Raw genomic sequence first — 20,613 nt, 5'->3', positions numbered from 1 at the left:
AAAAAACATCTTGTTGTCAAGTGTTAAATTTGAGGAACATAAACAAATGCATGCATGTCATATAATCATTTATAGATTAATGTATTTTTTAGGGTAATTATAGTTATTGTATTGTTAAACTAATGGGAAAAAGAAATACTATTGGTCGGGTGTGTCTACAGTTAACTGTTAATTGGCATTTGGTTGTAGTGGTTGGTAACCAGACCAAACCACCAACCCAAAATGACGAAATTTGACGACTGGTAGTGAGACTTACCATTCAACTACCTTCCTCCAGAGTTGCATACACCAAATAGACGTAGCTACATTGAGGCCACCCATTAATTTGTGGACTGTGGTTTAAAAGTCTTGAGTTTGACATTTCGACTTTCGCCATTGTTTTTTTTTATGGATTTAGAAGTGACCATATTTGGACAAGCGGTTGAAGTTGTTTTGAAGTTTAAAGACTGATTTTTGCTTCTGAGTCAGAGTTGAAGAGACCATACGCTTAACTGTGGTTTGAACTATTATTTGTTGTCAGAATATCATTTCATTCTATGAATCTCTGGTCAAAAGAATCAAATTAAAATTACTATGTGTGTTTTGCATGTTTTTGTAAAGTTATATCATCGCTGTACTTATTAGTCGCTGGCGAAAAGTGGCTGGTCTCGCCATCCTCTTCTTCTTCGACCACTACTACGTCTCCATCTTCCTCTGATTAGTAGCGGGTCGTAACTGGTGTTTCAGGGGCATTATCGCCCCCTTCTATGGGTTTATGCGTGCACATTGAAACTGTTTATCACCCAGCTCTAGGTGACTTTTTATATAACTTACCAGTTGACATTTTATTAAGACCCAAACTTACGCATAATTAAAGGTGTGGTCACTTTGAGGTTCAGGTTATCTGCAGATAGTGCTTAGGGTTCTCGGTCTGATTCACCCCTCACTCCTCCACAGCTCCACCCTGTCATTACAATTTAGTCAGCCCTGGCTCCAGAAAAACCGAGATGGCAATGGCTGAATTGCTGAACTTGAGACTTCGAAATGGAAGCGTACAAAAACCAATGGGTGATGTTGTGGTAGTTGCATCTATTATTTTATGCAGTCTATGGTCTCCACCAACTCCTGAGGGAAATATCTGGCTCTTTAGCTGATAAATGCTTCACAATATTCAACACCTTCTTGCTAACTGTTGTTTTTGCTGTTTGGTGTTGGAAATGTTATGTATAGTGGGTATATCAGGCTGGTAATGAGGTTGAGGTGAATGGTGAGAGGGGGAAAAAGACAGTAAAGTTGCAGGCCATAAAACTAAAACAATGAGCTAGAACATGCTAAAACTCAAGAGCTATGGGCAGCTGCAAAGTTGTGGATGTTTCTCTGTCGATTCATATAAGGTACCCTTCTCACATGGTATGCAGTCATTTAAGCCATCATTCCTATAAAAATATTGATTAGTGCAGCTTTGAAGATAAAAAACACGATAATCTGCCAATACTTGATGTAGTTTGAGTTGACTTATGCTTTAGTAAAAGTCTATGAAAACCTCCTTTGCCATTGTTTAAGAGGACACAATGAAATAAATCCAGTGATAAATGGGGAAACACTACCACTTTTGCTGTCTGTGTAAACCCAATCCTGTAAAGGGAAACTCTAATTAATATGAAAATTATTGCAGGTTACACCTGTGGTCTCGCACATTTCAGTTGACCTACAAAATGCACTTTAATACCCAAATGTGCTCCAGCCTCTAATGCTGCTGTCAGCTCTGATCAATGAAACATAACCTCATCCCCTGAAAACAACCCCTCATTTTCTCTTATTTTTATCAAAATTCCCAGTCAGTGAGGCCGGACCACATATAAATCCCAGCTGCTTTGTCCCTGATTTTGTTTTTTTGCAGCTTAAACTCGAATACTAACAATTAGGAATTGGCTGAATCATTAAGCTTCCTTTTAATTCTTTCTGTTTTAAAAAACACACATTCAAGCACATACTGTAACACCCCTCACACTGATAATTGGATTGTACCTTCAAGTGACTGTTGGACACTCCTTTAATTTTTTTAATTGAGGGCCACAAAAGAACAGCGAGTGTCGCAGTGATTACCATTACCCCTCATCTACACAAACACACAAATACACACACACTCAAATCTCCAGCCTGGCATTGAGGCTGTACCATGGTAACACACTATTACGCACTTTTCTAGCTTTTAATTTTCTCATGCAACCATGCAAGAGTTTAATAAGCATATTGATTTGCCCATGCGATACTAGCTCTCATATTCATTTTTCTAGTGATAATTTGGATGTGTGATCACCAAGGGACAGAAGTGATTTTTATCCAGCGGTTTTGCAGGGAAATCCATTTAATCTTTGTGTCAATAACCCCATCCCCCTCTCCTCTCCCTAAGCTTGCTCTTTTGCCATGCCTTGCACTTCCTCCTCCTCTGTTCACTGTCGCCATTTCTAATCTGGCCACCCTAAGGGAGGAGGCATCCATACCTCATTCCAGTCACGCTTCCTTTCTGTTTGCTTTCCATCCCACTTGAGGGTAAAATGACTTCCCAAAGACATCAAAACCACACAGGTCCTATTCAGTATTTATCATTTCTTTATGGGGTAATGCAGCAAACAGTGGCTGAGGATGCAGAGATGCAGATAAGAGCTCTAGCAGGTGGTATTCAACCAATAAAAACTCACTTTGTGTTCTTTCTCAATTAAACACCCACTCATTCTGTTGCTCCCACTAGTTTGCATAAAACAGATGTGCACTGCAGGTAAAAGGGCAAGACCGTTCACCTTCAAGCAGAGTCCACAGAGGGAAGAGAATCTGGAGGAAAAGAGAAAGGAGATGGAGAGAGGGATTGATGCAAGAGAGCAAGGGTTGCTGTTCCACGTGATTGAATAAAAGGCAGAAGAGATGTGATACAGGGAGGCTTTGAAGTGCTGCTAATGAGCTGGGAGTTAAAATGGATAGTTTTGCAGAGGAAACAGATTTAAATATTTCCAGTCAGGGATTCATGATGAGAGTGAAAACCTGGAAGAAATAAGCCAAAAATGTCCCTTTCAACAAGTCATTTAATCTTACATCAAGTCTTAAAAACTTATTTTCCATGGGGCGAGTCTATTGATGGTGTGAGAAATGTTCCCCGTTTTAGGGATGATAGGTTTTTAAAACCGAATGCAAGATCATTTACCTTAAGTGGAGATGTTTGGCAGTGAGCAGGGATTTTTTGTCAGATTCTGTGCATGTGCTTTCTATTACATCTGTGAAGTGAAAGCAGGTATTTGACAAAATGCTGCAAAACTTTGAATGTGTCTCACGGGCAGCGTGTTTGCTGAAGGCGACACCTGCTTTGTATGATAATGAAATGGAAAACAATATTTCACTCAGGATTAGACAATTGTGTGCTATGCGACTCGCTGAGGAGTGTCGAATTTCTTGGCAACTGCTTCCGCTGAGGTGCGTTTGGACATGACTCTAAAGTTTAGGTGTGCTGTGGATCTCTGAAAGACGGATTCATGCAATTTTTATTTACCCAGTGGAACCAAAGCCAGAATACTTGTACAACTGTGATAATTTTACTACTGTTGTCAACTGGATGTGGCTCATACTCTGCATGAGACCAATCATTTCCCTCAGGCCTTATTATGGCTGTTGTCTGCTAAGGTTTTACAAGCAATTATGGGCTGTGTCATTGGGAACAGACTGTGGTAGCTTTTGGCATGTTGTTGGAAATCTGCTCAGCAGTGTGCAATGTTTGATGGGTAATTGATGTCGATGGCATAATTTGGCTGTGTGTTGCTATTGTTTCACAGTAGCCGTTACGCTTTCACACGTACACATGCTATTTTAAGTGTTGTGCAAATAAACTAAAAAATTAAATCTAATACTGATTACTTATTACCCCCTAGTGACTGCACCAAACTCCCAGCTAAGGTAAAAGACAGGGCTGTTATAAAGACCAACAAAATCCAGTCCAGGTCAAGTCCAAGACAAGGTCCAATCAAGTCAGAATCAAGACCAGGTCCAGCGGCAGTTGAGACCAAGTCCAGGCCAAGTGCAGAGCAAATCTAATTTATAAAAGCCCATAACAGACAATAGTTTTTTTGAATGCTCATATACTGATCAAGGAATTAGGATATATAGAAGTAACTTATCTATTAACAAGACTGATCAATCTTCTAACATCAAACAGGGCTCTAGAGTAACTTTTCCACTGGTGTTACACTGGTGCTGCCAACTTTTCGCTTATTATTATTTATATCTACTTGTTCTTGTTTTTATAAAAAAAAAAGATATACATGATAGCTGAAAAAAGAGGCTCCGTTGGCTCTGGCACAGCCTTATGTCTCTGTCCAAAGTTACTACTCTTAAACCTTTCAGTGTGTGAAGCACTTTGTATTAAAATCTGCTTGTATGAAAAGTGCTATACAAATAAAGTCTGATTGATTGATTGATTGATTGATTGTGTCCCAGGACATACATAGTTTCACATAAATACACATGAATACAAAATTATAAAACACAATAATTATCCAAACAAAACCATATTACAAACTCTTTAGACATTACAAAAAGTGAATTCATGGAAAAAAATTTAATCACTCCCTTTTTATTGTCGTTGTTCAACCCAAAGTGCACTGAGGCTACTTGGAGGCCAAACACCGATTTGGTAGTTCAACAGACTGAGGAAGAGAAGAGTTTAGTCTTTCCTGTGGGACTGAATATTCTCTGTGATGGCAGAGGCTAAAATGTGAAAGGGGTCAGATATAATATTACCAGCCAGAGACAACATTCCTTTAGTGAACGCATTTTGAAAACTTGTGTTTGAACCGCAATCTTTCAGAAGATTCTGTATCAGCATTGCAAAATTGGTGTAATGCTAGAGAGGAAGAAGCGGAAGAAGGGGAATTTTTTTCTCTCATATCATATTAGTAGAATCAGACAACATTTTGTACAACTGATCCTGAATCAGCAACCAGGAACAGCTTGACAAGTTCCCAGTAGTCAAGCCTGAAACCAAGATAATTCCAGCAAGGCACAAAACCAAGACAAGTGCAAAACTTTAAGAAAGAGACCAAGACCAGACTCGAGTACTACAGCCTCTGTGAAGAATCCAAACACTCGCTAAATTTGAGAAGAATCCCGAATGTAGGCTTAGCAGAGGCCAGCTGGCAGTGAGGAAGACACAACATGTAAATAATAGTGTTTAAGTCGGGGAGACGACATAGTGCTGGGTGGTGTAGTGGTGTATTCGGGGTGAAAATACTTCATAACTTAATGTGAATTAATATTAGGCTTGTTTCTTACTTGCTTTATAGAGTGTTTGAGGAATGTATCTTTAAATACACAAATACTTTGAGTGTCTAGGTTTTTGGTGGTATATTCTTCCATCAGGAGTGCATAAAGTAGAAAAACATTTTAATGTACTCATGTATTTACTGAAGGCTCTTATTTATATCTTATTTTTAGCTATTTTTACTATGTTGCATTTTGTACAATTACAGTTGTTTACACTCTGGAACAGTTTCATGTTTTCTTATTACTTTATATTGTATCATTTTGTTAGGTAACGTAAACCCTACAGTAATTAAAGACTTCAGCATATGTATGACGATATTAAAAGGTTTTGTTGGTATTATGCCTGAAGAATAAGTGACTATGAACCTATATAAAGGACCAGTAAGGAAAAAAACTTACTGTCATAGACCGCAAAAACATCAGAATTTCACATTTTCGGTCATTCTGCCCAGCAATATGAAGAAATATTTCTCCTCTTTCGATGGACAATAGCTTCCATCTCCGGCTTCCACAGCAAATTAGCATCCCCCAACCTGTGTCTCCTCTGAACCCTCAGAGACGGAGCTGATAACAACCCTCCCATGAAATTCCTGATAAGACGGCAAACAAACCGACCTCCCTAAAGTGACAAAGTAAAGGATGATTACTGGGATTAATACCTGTGATGTAATCATTGAATTTCAAATTAAAATCCCTCACACGGCTCAATACTGAAAAAGTAATCTCATCACTAACTTTTTACAGCATTACTGCTGATGTATGGACACATGCAAACATGTCACATACTGTTTGAATAAGGTTTTAAGCCCTCACAGAGCTATTATACGCCCACACAGGTGTTCTCACTTGTGTCGTTTGACTAGACCTCTACTCAGGACTGTGTGGGCATGAATAAACTGTGTGTGATTGACATCACCATTTTCCATCTGCATATTTATGCACCATATAGTGATTTCAAAACCTTTCACAATGGAAGGACAAAAAAGAACAGTTTTCATGGAAGACGTATTTCACCGATAAAAAGAGAGCCCTCTCTGCAGGAGAAAGATGCAAATACTTTTGAAATTGGTGTTACATTTAGAGTAGAGAAAACTGAGAAAAGGACACTTTTGCTGAATATGTAGAAAACCTGACACGACCTGATGTAATGTGGACTTCTCCAAGTGAATAAATGGTGTTTGGCGATCCTGTATTACGGTTAAATGCTAAGCTAAAACCTATTTCTGAAAACATTTAAAGTGAGAAATATACAACTCAGTAACAGAATCTTGGTTGAGATTTGAGCGGCACTACTTAGTTAAACTGTATGACGTCTGTTTTTTAGCCTCTGTTTCCACTGTGGAGGAAGCAGTGTAACGCCCACTCTCTGTTCACAATCTCTCGCTATTACAGCTACACAGGGCGTGCCTAGTTTTACTGTTAGATCAGATTTTGGAATGTGGAAGTACAGCCTGTAGTTCGACCAACAGCCCAAAAGACTCCAAAACTCCCCCAAATGGTGTAAATTATGTAAATTAGGGGAGTTTCGCCATGGAGGGAGAGGGGATATCAAGTGCTGGTTAGATGGAGGGAAGGTGACCACAGTTTATCTACACATACTCACATTGTTTTGATTTAAAGCTGGTTGAAAGTCGGTAAAATATCACTTCAACTCTCTCTGAAACCTGAATTTACTGCTTACTGGAGACACCTATTGAGTCTCTATCACAAAGCAAGTAGTGAATTACTCACATGACATCAAGTAATATCCTTCTTAGTAGAGGTCTAATTAGAAAGTGAAACTGAAACACCTGTGTGGCTGTGTGGGCCTTTAAGGGCATTGCTGAAATTACTGAAGCTTAACCAGCTAAGAAATTGTGAAATGGAAAAATGAAAAAAAAAAAAAGCTAGCAAATAAACTGCTACTTCTTTTATTAGTGAGCTCATGCCATCCATAATAACTCCCCTTCGTCTCTGAACACCGGCAGAATTTTGTGCAACCAACTGATCCATAGCCAAAAAGAAATAAGGCGACTGCCTGCAGAATTGAGCAAACTTGTAATCTCTGATATTAAGTTTAGATAGTGTTTAGGTTAAATAGGTGGAAGAATGACTCCGATCATTTACTTGAGTAAAAGTACTATATTACAAGTTAATTCTGCAGTGCACTTTTACATATGTAAGCATTAAAATGCACTTAGACCACCAGAAGTAAAGTACTCCTTATGCAGGATGTCTCATTTCAGAGTACTGTTTTATTACATTTTTCACTTTAAAATGCATTTATGTGTTTGTCACTTTAATGTTGCAGCTGGTAGAGGCGGGGATTATTTTAATTACTTTGTACGCTGCTGGGTAGCTTGTGATCAATTATCAATAAGGTCTTACATTAATCTTTAGTATAATATTTGTCTTTGAAATGTGGTGAAGTAAAAGTATTAAGTAGCAGGAAATGGAAGTACTAGGCCATAGATTTTCAGCCTTTAGGACAATATGTTCAAGATCCATCATAGACATACAGTGACAATTTGGGGTCAGGTATTTCATCATGTGCACATAAAAGAAAATCATGTCACATCTAAAATTGATTATCATAGAAGGTGTCACTTCATATAAGCAATATATTTGCCTACTTGCACGATTAATTATTATACTACAAGTAATTAACAATTTGTACCATTGTGTGCAAGAACTACTGTAGTGCTCCACTTAGACCTTTTTAAACAACAGATTTTGTCAAGTACATCAAGCACCATTGACATCCACTTAAGGATAATAATGCATTCTGTTCTTAATGCCAGCACCTTCTCATCAATTAGGAAGATCTGAAACCATGCATCAAAGAATGACATGAACATCAGGTTGTCTGATGTAAACAGCCCTAAAGAGGCCCCCAAGCAGATGGGGCACGCTAATAAACTTCTGTTATGTCATGCTCTTCAAACAATGCTATGCAGTAATTTACAAACAATCAACAATGCAGAGGAGCCATTAAGAGAGGCAATTAAAATCTGAGGTATTAATTATGTGACTGCGAACAATTAAACAGTGAAAGCTGCTTTTAAGCAAGCCTGTTTAGAAAATATGTTACATGTCAGTTATTAAAAATGTATAGGAATGTGCTAAAGATTTAATTATGAGCATCAAGGGGCTTTAAACACTCCGCAGTCCATCATGTATAGCTTGTTGCACCTTAAAGTGTATGGTAAAATAATCATAAGCAAACATGTGGCTTACCTACACCTCCACAGTTAGCAGCAAAGGGAGCAATCAACAGGCTGCCCAATTTATCCATCTGCCTAAATCATTATGCATCCACCTCACAATATACATTACTGTCAGGTGGCTGAAACACACAGCTCTTGTTTCAGAGTTTTCTTCTATTTTACTGCAAGCCAACTGACAAACTTCTCAGCTGCAAAAATCAAGAACTGTCAATTGGTCTGCCACTGTTGCTTATTGTTATACAGGAAGTTGTGCAGGTATGTGTGTCTGGCATCTGCGGAGGTTAAAGTCAATGTGAATTGTCATTCTGAAGGTCAATCGATCCATTTCTTTGAGTTTAGATAGGCTACATATTCTAGTTTTAACTTATTGTATTTTATAGTGTGTTCTTTATAAATTGTACTGTAGCTTTCTTTCTTCTAAATATTTATTTTTATCTTTCTTTGTTTCTTGTTTGTTTTTATCGGTATCCATTCACGGTCGGAGCTTGCACAAAAGTAATTCAATATGCAAGGTGTTCTACTGCTCCAACTGTACCCAGAGTGCGCTTTGTGCTCCGAGAGGTGCAGTGCATAACCTAACGGTATACTGTATGTATATTCAATAGTGCTCCTAATGAATGGTTCAGCTACAAAAACAGAAAATCTAGTTGTGGCAGCAGATGTTTTAAATTGTGTCAGGCCTCCACAAATAAATGAATGTGCTCTGTTGGCGTTCCAGCGACTCAAAACTATCGCTGCAGCAGCGATATGCCACAATAGTTTATTTAAGTAATAGCTTAGTATCGAAGCTAGATGAGCAGCGAGACCCACACCCACACAAGCAGACAGAGAGACAGAGACAGAAGGCTAGCTCTGTGTGTAGCAGAATTGCTTTTTAGACTACCACATCACCGCTGCAGCTGGTTAAAAATGTAATTTTTTTTATTACAGAGAAAAGAAAGTACCAATAAAAGGTGTTGTTATGTACCAGTAACAAATTACAGACTAAATTACCAGAACCAGTGAGTTAAATGTGGTAGTCAACCCTATTGGCATCCACAAGAGGGTTGATCAGCATAAAGGGGTCGACTACCATGACATGCCAATAGGTGGATAACTTTTTTGAGCAGTAATATGACATAAACTAGGTCTGATTCCTACTTAGAAGCTCCAAGGTGCTGATAGCAGATGTTCAAACTACTTCGTGTGAGACTTTAATGATGATTTATCATTTAAGATATCTAAATATATATTATAGATAAATATAAAGGAAGCTGGAATATTTTGAATCAGCAATTATACATTTTTGTGATATGTTGAGTCAGATTTGTCGCATGTATTCTACACTCAGATCTCATGTAATATAGCCAACCTTTCATTAGGAAAGTGTTTATTACATGGTAAAAAGAACAACATAATTAGATTGTTCTTCAGTGTACCCTTTGCTTAAAGACTGAAGCTGAGATTAAATCATGACAACCTGTCATTCTTTGTCCTCATCAAAGTTGGTTTTTTGTTATATCTAATGGTGCTTGAGTCATAGTGCAAACAGTGTGTCATGAATTGATTTGAGCAGTGAGAAAAAATATCGTCCCGTCCTTACTCAAGGTCTCAGATGAAGCTTGAGGGATTGTTTTGAGCTAAAAAGTCAATTTGATCAATCAGCCAACCGCTTTTTCAAATGACAACAGCCTCCATCTGTGAAAGTGCTACGCACACAAACACACACACACACACTCCTCAGGCTAGCCTGCACCTTCATAAGCAACAGAGTGTATAAAGGAAGAATTAAAACACGGCAATTTGCTGTCTTTTCTTTAGAATGTGCTCTGTGTTCCCAAATGTGATTCTGCCTTTGGGCTGTGCTGTCGCCTTTATTAACAGATTAAAAGCCAAAAAGTAATTGAGAATTAGCAATTCATCACAAAGTTATTGGTGCTTTGCTCTTGCCAAACTGGGTCTAATATCATTCAGGCCATGGGGTCCTATTTTAGCAATCCTATTTTGTCAGCCCAGAGAGGGAGTCAGTGGAAATACACTGTCGCCTGCTACTGTATTTCTTTTTGAGGTTTGTAATGTCCTTTGACAGAAGCAGAGCCCTATTTAAATGCCTCCTACATTGACACGCAATTTAGTTTTTGCTAATTATAGGGTACAGCGGTCATAAATTATTCCGTGCTCCTTAGCTCTCCCTCACCCACTTTCTTTCTTCACACACAGACAGAAACACACTCCCACACATCCACACTAACCATACAAACAAAATTACCCATCTGCTGATTTTCACACTGAGGCTGAATGTCACGCACAATGGGATGCCGCACACTGACTCGGGGTGGGGGCTGAAAAGCCGAGAGAAAGAGAAAGGAGGCGAAGAAACGAGAGCAGGGAAAATCCAGCAGTTCATCTCTCCCCTGCTGTTAAAAGCCATTCATAAATACTCAGCCTTCACTCTGCCTCACACTCACAGATTCCATACGACTCCAGCGCCTCGACATATCACAAGCAATGCTTTAAATTATCACAACACCAAAAGATGGAAACATAAAATGCATCTTGACAAGAAAAGAAGAGTGGGAGCCAAAAAATTGCAGCACAAAAGTAGCCTGCTAACAGCGGAGCATGTTAGTCCCCAATTATAATAATGAGACATTCACTGAGCTTCTATATTCAGTTTGCATGCAGCAAGAAGCTACTTTTGAATTCTAATAATGGTGCAAGTGCTGAAACTTTTATTACACTGACTTTCTGCTATACATTTTTGACAATCTATATGTGTAACTATGTCACTGAGTTGAGGTCAACACAGAGGGGCAATCACACAAAGAGGCTAAATGGATGAGAAGCTAAAATAGTGGGCATCAACAACTTTATACATATTTTAGTGTGGTCTGTCTATGAGGTAAGAAGTAATAAATATCTCCGGCCAGGTGTAAGCAAACTACTGGACCAATCAGCCTCATATTTTGTGAGAACAGACTGTATGCTCAGGGACTTCTTGTAGTGGCAGTGATTCATTCTGGCTGACTGTTATTGACTGTTTTAAACTGTCAGACCTCATTCCTCTTTACCGTGTGGAAAGGCTGCAAGCTTTCCAGAAAGCACGGTTAAAAACAACAAGCCTTAAACGTCTGCTTCAGGCCACATTTTGGGCTTCATCACGACTCAAAAAGTAGCATCTACAGAAAAGTTTGGTCTCATTTTGAACTTGAGCATCTGCAGATTAATTCCATATCCAGTATGTCATGATACACTAAAGGAAGGTATGATACAAGATGAATTAGTCCCCGTTTTTTTTTTTATTTTGGTCACCATCCTGACTGTAAGGGAGTGTCGAACCATGCCATGGCTGTGAACCTGTTCTGTTCTGTGCGCCACACGGTGTCATACGACACCGTGAGTGTGTCAGAAGTGGAGCGTGCCCAATTCTGTAGACCTGCAGATTTTGGTGACGTGGTCATTTTTCTTTGATATTTGTGCTTCTACTCTTAAGTCAGTAAGTAGGCAGTTAAATGTTTTGTGGTGTGTTTTTATTTGTGTTTATTGCTGTTATTTACTACTTTGTTGTGCTGTAGCCTACAGACAATTAGACACTAAATGCATAAAAAGTCTTTTTATGAATACATGGATAAGAGGTTTGTGGCTGTGTTTTAGTCATTAAAATACATTAATGCTCACAATTATAGCTAATTTGTATTTTAAATTCATTGTCTGTTAGCAGGAGAACTTGATCTGCTTTGTGCAACGTGCTGCAGCTCCGTCACAAATTGTATAATTTTCCTGAGACGCGATGCGACACATCTGCTGGACTTTGTCCAGAGTGGCTGCAATCAGCTTGGGCAGCCACCTGTCTGATATCTGTGATCTACTGAGTGCACTTTTGTAGTTAAATTATTACTCATTAAAACACAATCACGAAAATCATCCATGGTTCCCCTGTAGATTAATGGCTTTTCACTTCCATGTTTACACTTAATTATACCCTGTTATGTTATCTCAGCTGTTAAAGATTTAAAACTTTTTCTGATTCAGCTGCATATACTGTAATTTAAGATTTTTTTAAAAGAAATAAATGTGTTTTGAAATATGAAACATATATTCATTATTTGAGGATGTAACAATTAAAAAACACAAAGCAACATCTTTTTTGCTTGTTAAGAAAATTAACATTGTTATATATCTGAAAAAATGTGTAAGGCTGCCCTTATTTTCCTGGTGAGTAGAAAAGCAGATATGCAAGCTGAGAATTTCAAGAAGTCACGTCCACATTCGACAGTTCTGCACCTCATTATTTATGTCCAATGTCAACATTGAGTGCTAAATCAGGAATGCAGTGTCCTTAATGTACTGTAGGTAGTGAATAGTTGTTGTCAAACCATGCAGGAGACAGTTTTTTGAATGAAGCAGCAAATGTGTAATTTCAGGTCTGCAATAGAACACAATCTTCCCCTAATCTTCACGCAGTGTTTTCATATCTTCACAGCAGCAATACCTTGACCTCATGTATTCCTCATGACCAAATTCCTGCCTTTTATTTACTGTAGTTTCCATGTGCAGATTTTGTACAGCGAGAATGTAAAAAATGTTGGTAATGGACATAGAAAAAAAATAACTCTTTAAATGTAATCCAGGGTTTTGCACAGTCATTCAATATCGACGTCCTTGTCTTGTAAAAGGCCTGGAATCATTTGCTTTGTGGAAAAAAAGCCCCAGTATGATTTACGTTTTGAATAATGTTACATTGCATATGAGTTTGGTTCTCTATGATATTTCAAGCAGGCTTGAAAAGGTTCGGTGGTGTCGATTTTAAACTAATTGTATGGTCCCAGATGTTTGGACTAGATCTATGTTGGTGTTATTATTTAGTATCGCCTGAATGAAGATGACTCATGTTTCAGGACGGAGTTGGACACCTAGCCGTCGAGGAAGAATTTTGCCTAAAATGCTTAAAAAAGGTGCCTATCTCTGAATCTGCACTGTGTCTTGTGCGTGACAACACAGGCATTAAGAATACACATAGCCTTATCTTTTTTCTTCTTTCTATCTCTCTGTCTGGTCATAAATGTTGAGTATCCACGAGGGGGAAATGCTCCAATTCTCCCATTTTTCTCCTTGAGTGAGCTCACAGATTTCTCCCCTCCTTACCACTCTGCTCCTGTCTCCCTCTCCACGTCTCTACTGTCCTGATTTCTTCCTCCCTTCACAGAGGCTGTTTGACCTGTGCTAAGGGGATACGACTCTGCCCTCCTCACCCTGCACAGAGCTAACAATCTTCTCCTGCTCCCCATTATGCTGAGCACTGGTGGTGCACACCTAGCTCGAGGTCGCTTATTCAAGGCTAAGCTCACACTGTTCATGTTTACAAAGCAAGAGCGGAAGAACAACATTCACGGTTATAATGTCTCTGCCATGGCCTTATTTGTCCCGCCCCATTCTCGAGAACTCCAACAGCATGAGGGATTTTCTTCACATTTGGCATAATCGTCTACTTGGACTCAAAGATGAACTGATCTGATTTTGGTGGTCAAAGATGAAGATCACTGTGACCTCGTCTATCTCATTCCTGTGAATGAAATATCTAAAGAACACCTAGAGGGATTTTTTAAAGATTATTTTGGGATATTTTTGACCTTTTAGTGATAAGACAGCTGTAGACATGCATAAAAGGTAGGCGAGAGAGAGGAGATGACATGCAGCAAAGGGCCACGGGTTGAATTCAACCCTTGGCTGCTGCAGAGGGTTCAGCCTATATGGGGTGCACACTCTACCAGGTGAGACAGGGGTCAACCCTCGAGAGATTTTTTTAGATTTGACACAATTGTTCACTTGGACTCAAAGATGAGCTGATCTGATTTTGGTGGTCAAATGTCAAGACCAATATGGCCTTGTATCCGTCACAATATCTCAAGACTACATTGAGGGAATATCTTCAGATTTGGCACAAGTTTCCTCTTGGAGTAAACATTGAACTAATTAAAATTTGGAGGTCAAAGATCAAGGTCACTCTGACCTTGCGTTTGTCTTATTCTCATGAATGCCGTATCATGAGAAGGCCTTGAAAAATTCAAATTGGCTCAAATGTCCACTTGGACTCAAGACTATTATGATTAGAATTTTATGGTCAAAGGTCAAGGTCACTGTGACCTCAAAACTCAAGAATTCATTCACTTATTAGGACAAAATTTTAAACAAATGTCCAAAAGGATAAAAATCATGAAGTGAGGACATTTTATATCCAAAAGGTCAAAGATCAACTTCACTGTGGCATTATAGCGTTCTGCAAAAACCCTTTTCTGGCCATTAATCAACATCATATCATACAAACAGAAGGCATGACATTTGGTCAGAGACTGAATTGCTGTTTGAGGCATTACAGGCATGGAAGTAAAACGTAAGTGCAACTTGACCAATTTGTGGAAGCATACAACCACATGGCAGTAATTCTAGTTTTTTTAGATGACTTAAAAAAGCAGTGCACAGAGGACAAGAGCCAAGCCACATAGTATGTTTAACAGAGCATGTTAAAACCAAATTCCTTTGTTGCTGAGGCGGCTGGTCTCCAGGCAGAGGCTGGGGTGTGATATTGAAGAACAGGGCTATAATGAAGACCTGGCTCCCCGGGGAGACAACACTCGTGGCCAGTTTCACAGACATGGATTACGCTCGGTCCTAGACTAATTTGCCTTTTCAGCCGATGTCTCTGAGAAATCCCTTTAGTTGGACACTATGCATAACCGGCCCCCTGTGTCTCACTCCTGAACTTTCTTTAGTTCAACTGTCTGGATCTTCTCTCTTTTTAAAAGCCTCTGACCAACATGGACTCGTTCTATCCAGCCTCACCCCTCCACCCCTGGCTAGTACTCTAGATTTAAGACCTTAGCAGATAGCACAAGTTGTACGGCTCTGGCTTATTCATCATGTTAAATATCTCCTAGCCTTCCGCTCCCTCGGTGTAGATTATTCAAATGACGGCTCCCCCATATTTGGAATTAGTCTGTAGACGTATCGGCTCATAAATTGGCTGGATGCGACAATGCACTCCAGCTGCAAAGAGCTCCTGTGATGTATGCTCTTGTGTGTCATAATGTACTATTATTCCATTTTGAACATGCTAGCGGGTGCCGCTCCCGTGTCAGCCACCCAGATTAGAGTCATAAAACTTGGGGGCGAGATGATGTGACATTTCGCCCGGGCTGTAAAATCTCAGCAGGCTGATTATACTTTCACACTGTAAATTCAAAGCCCGCAGTAAGAATACCAAGTCAGGCTTGTGCATGCTAATGGTGTGTTCAACATATACACATACTGTTAAAGAGTGTGTGTCTATTCTTGTTTGCATGTGCATTCATCCCATTTACTTAAACACATCCCCTGTGATGTCTTGCATGTGTGCATTAATTTATACATGCATCATTTACAAGAGCCAACACAAGATGCATTCTGAACTGTCTGTATAAGTGCATTTAGCCATAACTGAACATGTGTGTGCACTACAGACAGTAAATGCATGATTGTGTCTCTCTGTCTTACATGCATGCTGAGAACTTTGCATGAATATTCATCATGCTCTCTCGCACTGAGCGTACTGTGCCACCAGCAGTATCTCCCCAATCCATTGGGTGGGGTGGCAGCGGGTTGTACAAGGGAAGCAAAAGGGACAATGAATGACATTGACAGGCAACGTGCTGCAGAACGTTTCTCCGTTCCAGGGACACTGAGCTGATCGCTGATAGCAGATGTGTGTCTAATTGCGGAGGGGTTGGGCGCCCTGGATATGTCTCTGTCTCCTCTGTCTCTGCCTGCCAGGAAGCTAAGCCCCCTCCAGAGCCCCCAATCACTGCTTCTAATTAGAGGCCTTATCTCTGTCAATCACTGTGCCTTTCGCTCTCCTCTGCGGCCCGCCGCACGGATAACAGGGTAACAGGCCTGGCCAGGATGGTATGGTGGTCACAGAGGACAACAACGAAGACAGACAGGGAGGAGAGGGGAGAAACGCTAAAGGAAGCTGAGAGAGGCAAGATCTGGAGAGGGAGGATCAAAGAGGTGTGTGTTTATATGTCTCAGCTTGTGTGCTGAAGTGTGAATGCGCCTTGCTCGTACAGGTGGTGTAAAAGTGGAGTGAAAGAGGAAGGGTGTGAAAATGTCTTCCTCTGATCCTTCCATACAGATTTACTGAGCTACTCCACTTAACCAGTTGGAGGTTAAGTGCTTCTGCTTCTGCTCAATGGCAACTCAACAGCAGGCATTGAGTGAGAGGAAGATAGTAAGCATTTACTTTCTCCTCCCACATTTTTGTAGTTGCCTCCATTGATGGTTTTCAATCATTGGAACATTTATCTACCCTTGAGAATGACTGCCATGCTCAGAAATGAAATGACAGAATACATATGCATGCTTTTAAACTGGGGAAAATCAGTATGCATGGATGGAAGCATTTCACACATGCATTTGGTCCAACTAACGTGCAAATGATGTTCCTGTCCTCAGATTCAACATCTAACAATTTTACATATGTGTGTGTGTGTGTGTGTGTGTGTGTGTGTGTGTGTATGTATATAAGGTAGAAGGAAGATGAAGGTAGATTCATTAGTCAAAGCAAAGTTTAAAAAAATGAAATTTCATTTGTCCTTGATCCTGCTACATCTTTGGAGTTGAAGGATGAGTTGATTAAAATCAGCAGCTACTATGAAAATTTCATCTGGTTCTTTGGGCATGTTGCTACTGATGGCATCATTCAATTCCTGCAGTGCATGAATTTGCATCAGAGTCTTGAGTCCTCATGACTCTCAACAGGGTCTGTCCATCCAGTGCGACAGCTTGATCCGGGATGTTAGGGGTTAACCATGTCTGTGAGATTCCAGCTCTGAGGAATCTGTGAGTAAAGCTGCTCTATATTTGTTGAAATATGAATTTATTATAAGGCTACCCGGGTCTCAAGAGCAAATGTCACTTCTTCTAATGTGTCCCATGGTGGCATTTATGGAAAATACTGTTTCATTATTCGTAAATTTTCACGCTGTCCCTGGAATTACAGCAAAAGTGGTTGAGCATCTGGTGTGTCACCTGTTCTGTCAGGTTATTTTATTATTGAATCCACCCACCAGCTATCTATCAGAGTCAATCATCATCAACAGTACAGAGAACTCAAACATAGATTTATTTCAATTTTGAACCAAGACATGTTAAATCCAGCATACAGATCCACAACAGGCTGGAGTATTGAGTACAGCCAATCATACTCAACCATACAGCGGTGATGTAAGAAATTTATTTTAAAAAGATCAGTGATAGATGGTAATATTTTAATGCACTGGCCCCATGGGCCACCCAGCCTCTGAATTTAGTACATTTTTGATGGCCCAAATGTAGACATTTTATTATTCTGTTAATGTCTTTTCATTTATTGACACTTCAATAAATGTTATGGAAGTCCGTGTTAAATGTAAACGGGTGCAAATTGTTTTTGCAATTATCATTTACAGTTAGTGATGTAATAAAAATACCATCAAACTCTTGAGAAAATTAATAATAATATGTGTTTTGCTAGCCCTAAATGAAAAAAAAGACACTCTTAAAGATACAGCATTAACCCAGCTTAAATCAGACTTAGCTGCTGTTTGTTATTTTTTTTGTTTTTAGTTCAGGTAAAGCACTTTGTAACAAATAATGTCTACTTAGACTTTTCTACAGACTTAGGCAGGGCACGTAAGTACAGAATGGAGTAAATGTATGTGGTAACTTAAATTTTCGACAGAAGTTTGATTAAATGTAAACAATGACGGAAAGTGTTTGTAAATCCAAACTGTAAGTAGTTTTAATGTTTCCTCTAAACTGCACTCAACTGAAGCATTATGTTTATTTACCGTAAACTTTTGTGTTGTCACATTAAACTGCAGTTCACTGTTTAAAACTTCATGTTCCTCTTAACAGAAACTCTCAGTCCTGCGGTGTGAAGCTTTGTTAGCTGTTAGCTCTGTTACCTCAGTTAGCTGTTAATTCAGTCAGCCAAAACAAAGCATAACTCTGCTACCCACTGGTGGCTCACAGCAAGCTATCTCTTGTTTAAGTGATAACAGCAGGATGCACTATGTTGTAGGTGCTCAGTTCAGTTTGTCATTTGCTGAGTTAGAGTAATACATACTACAAAAAATCCCTTGTCTCGGTGAAGATCATCCCAGACAAATTTTTTGTCACCGGAACGATGGGATGCTGTTAGTCTTGATCCCTGGCTGGCCTACGAAGTGCACTGTTCACAATAACTACGTGGGATATTTTTGGACTTTTTGTTTAGACATGATATCAGTCTTTTCATCTCACTGTTGAACAGAAAGCAAAGAATTGTTTTTATCAGAAGGATAAACTATTACTCTAATTATTTGAGTTTAATTGACAGCTCTGGTCTTCTGCATGTAATGGTTGCTGGCATCAGTAAAGTAAGTGCTTTTATTTTTAATTGTTTGTGATGTAATTTACCTTCCCACCTAATAGGAAAAGTGTGGTAATATATATTTATAAAGTGAAAAAAAATGGTATAATACTTAAAATACAGAACAGGATGGATGTCCTGTACACCGCCAATGTTTAATGTAATATCTGAATATAAGCATCAGCACAGATTTGGTTTTAATCCATTGACCATCAAATGTCAACTTCCTTTTTCTAAACTGTGTTCATGCTCATTTTCTGCAGCTAGTTCAGATAACTCTCTTAGTCCAAATAAACCACATTGCATTTCACCTCAAAGAAGATAGCAACTCATAGTTTAAGGTCCTGTATTTAGGCCCTGTATACAATGACTGAAGAGTAAAATGAGATAATAGGTAATAAGACAATCACATCGCAGAGGTTTGTGAACAGAAAACGTAGGCAGAGGGAGGTGAGAAGTTGAGGTTAAGTAGGAGAGATTGAAACAAAAGGACAGACGCGTGACGATGAAGCTTAAGTGTGGGATAAAAAGGAAGATTAGGCCAGAGGTGAAAAGGGCTGGAACATGTCCAGAGAGAGAGTGATAGAGACAGGAGAGAGAAGGAGGAATCCTCTCCCTCTCCCCATCTCAATGTCTCTCCATGCCGGTTTCTGTCTGGGCACCTCTTCAAAATCAATTTAAGAAATTACCATTCAGCCAGAGTTCCGGCATTAGGATTTTATAATTTCATCTTCCTCCTCCAGTGCCTTTATCCCAGAGCCCCTCAGTTCATCTCTGCAGCACAACCCCGGTGAATAATTAACCGCGGCCGTGAGCTGAAAGACGATGAGCGACACAAGCGTTCTATCATTCACACACAGCCGCACACCTTCAGCGGCGGCGGCGCCGGCAGCGCGTGCTTTTAAGTCTCTTCCTGTGTCACTATCTCTCCATGGTTTTTACTTAAATCTGACATACCATGTCTGCTACTCGCACGGCAACATGCCAGCGCTCTGAGACACAAACACAAGTTCTCACACACGGGCGCACACGGCCAATATGTCTCACACATGCACCTTATCATCTGCACACACACAAACATACTTGCAAACTGTCTCCTCTGCCCTTCCTCTATTCCCTGAAGGCATTTTAGCTGAGGAAGCACAGACAGGTGGGTCAGGAGGGTTTTGGGATAGAGCAGTGGGTTAGGTGAGGGTGTAAGAGCAGCACCCCGACCTCTAATATCCCTATGTGACACAGCAAATTGGCAAGCCTTTCCATCAATGTGAGTTGAGGTAGACATGCTGGGAGGCGGGGGAGGCAGAGCCCTCATCTGACCTCTCTCCTGCAGTGTAGAGCTCAATAAGTCAGGATGGGGTGAGAGAGAAAGGTGCGGGGGAGCTGTTGGATGTGGGCACTGGATAGAGGTACACAGGGTGTCGGTCTTAGTCAGGGCTTAGCTTTAAGACCAGATCTAGGCGAACAAATTTCCTGACGATCAATAGTAAGGCTCAATCGGATCCTCTGCAGTCTGGCCATTTCCAGACCTCTGAGACCAACTGACTCTTTGTGCAGCAAATGCATTAATTTCACTGCCATTTGGTTAATGGCCGTGTGGTGTGTAATATTCTGCAGCAAACAGCCGCTATTATTCCTTGTATTCTGCCAACACAGCTCCAGCATGTCTCAGCAATGTGTGCTAATGTTTTGCCAAAGAATACAGTAAATCTAAATCGG

General features: G+C 39.8%; 1 protein-coding gene and 1 long non-coding RNA gene across 2 annotated transcripts in view; one reads left to right on the top strand and one right to left on the bottom strand.

Moving 5' to 3' along the window:
• Positions 1-20,613, top strand: part of LOC148186875 (uncharacterized) — a 113,166-nt gene that overhangs the window by 20,393 nt on the left and 72,160 nt on the right. The gene's annotated exons all lie outside the window — the stretch shown is intronic.
• Positions 1-20,613, bottom strand: part of tmem121ab (transmembrane protein 121Ab) — a 55,648-nt gene that overhangs the window by 12,078 nt on the left and 22,957 nt on the right. The gene's annotated exons all lie outside the window — the stretch shown is intronic.

Source organism: Plectropomus leopardus, chromosome 16 (assembly GCF_026936395.1).
Source record: "Plectropomus leopardus strain MGB_pleo_1.0 chromosome 16, ASM2693639v1, whole genome shotgun sequence".
In the NCBI taxonomy this organism is placed as follows: Eukaryota; Metazoa; Chordata; class Actinopteri; order Perciformes; family Serranidae; genus Plectropomus; species Plectropomus leopardus.
The sequence above is the reverse complement of the archived record's forward strand: the minus strand, read 5'-3'. Positions and strand labels throughout refer to the sequence as shown.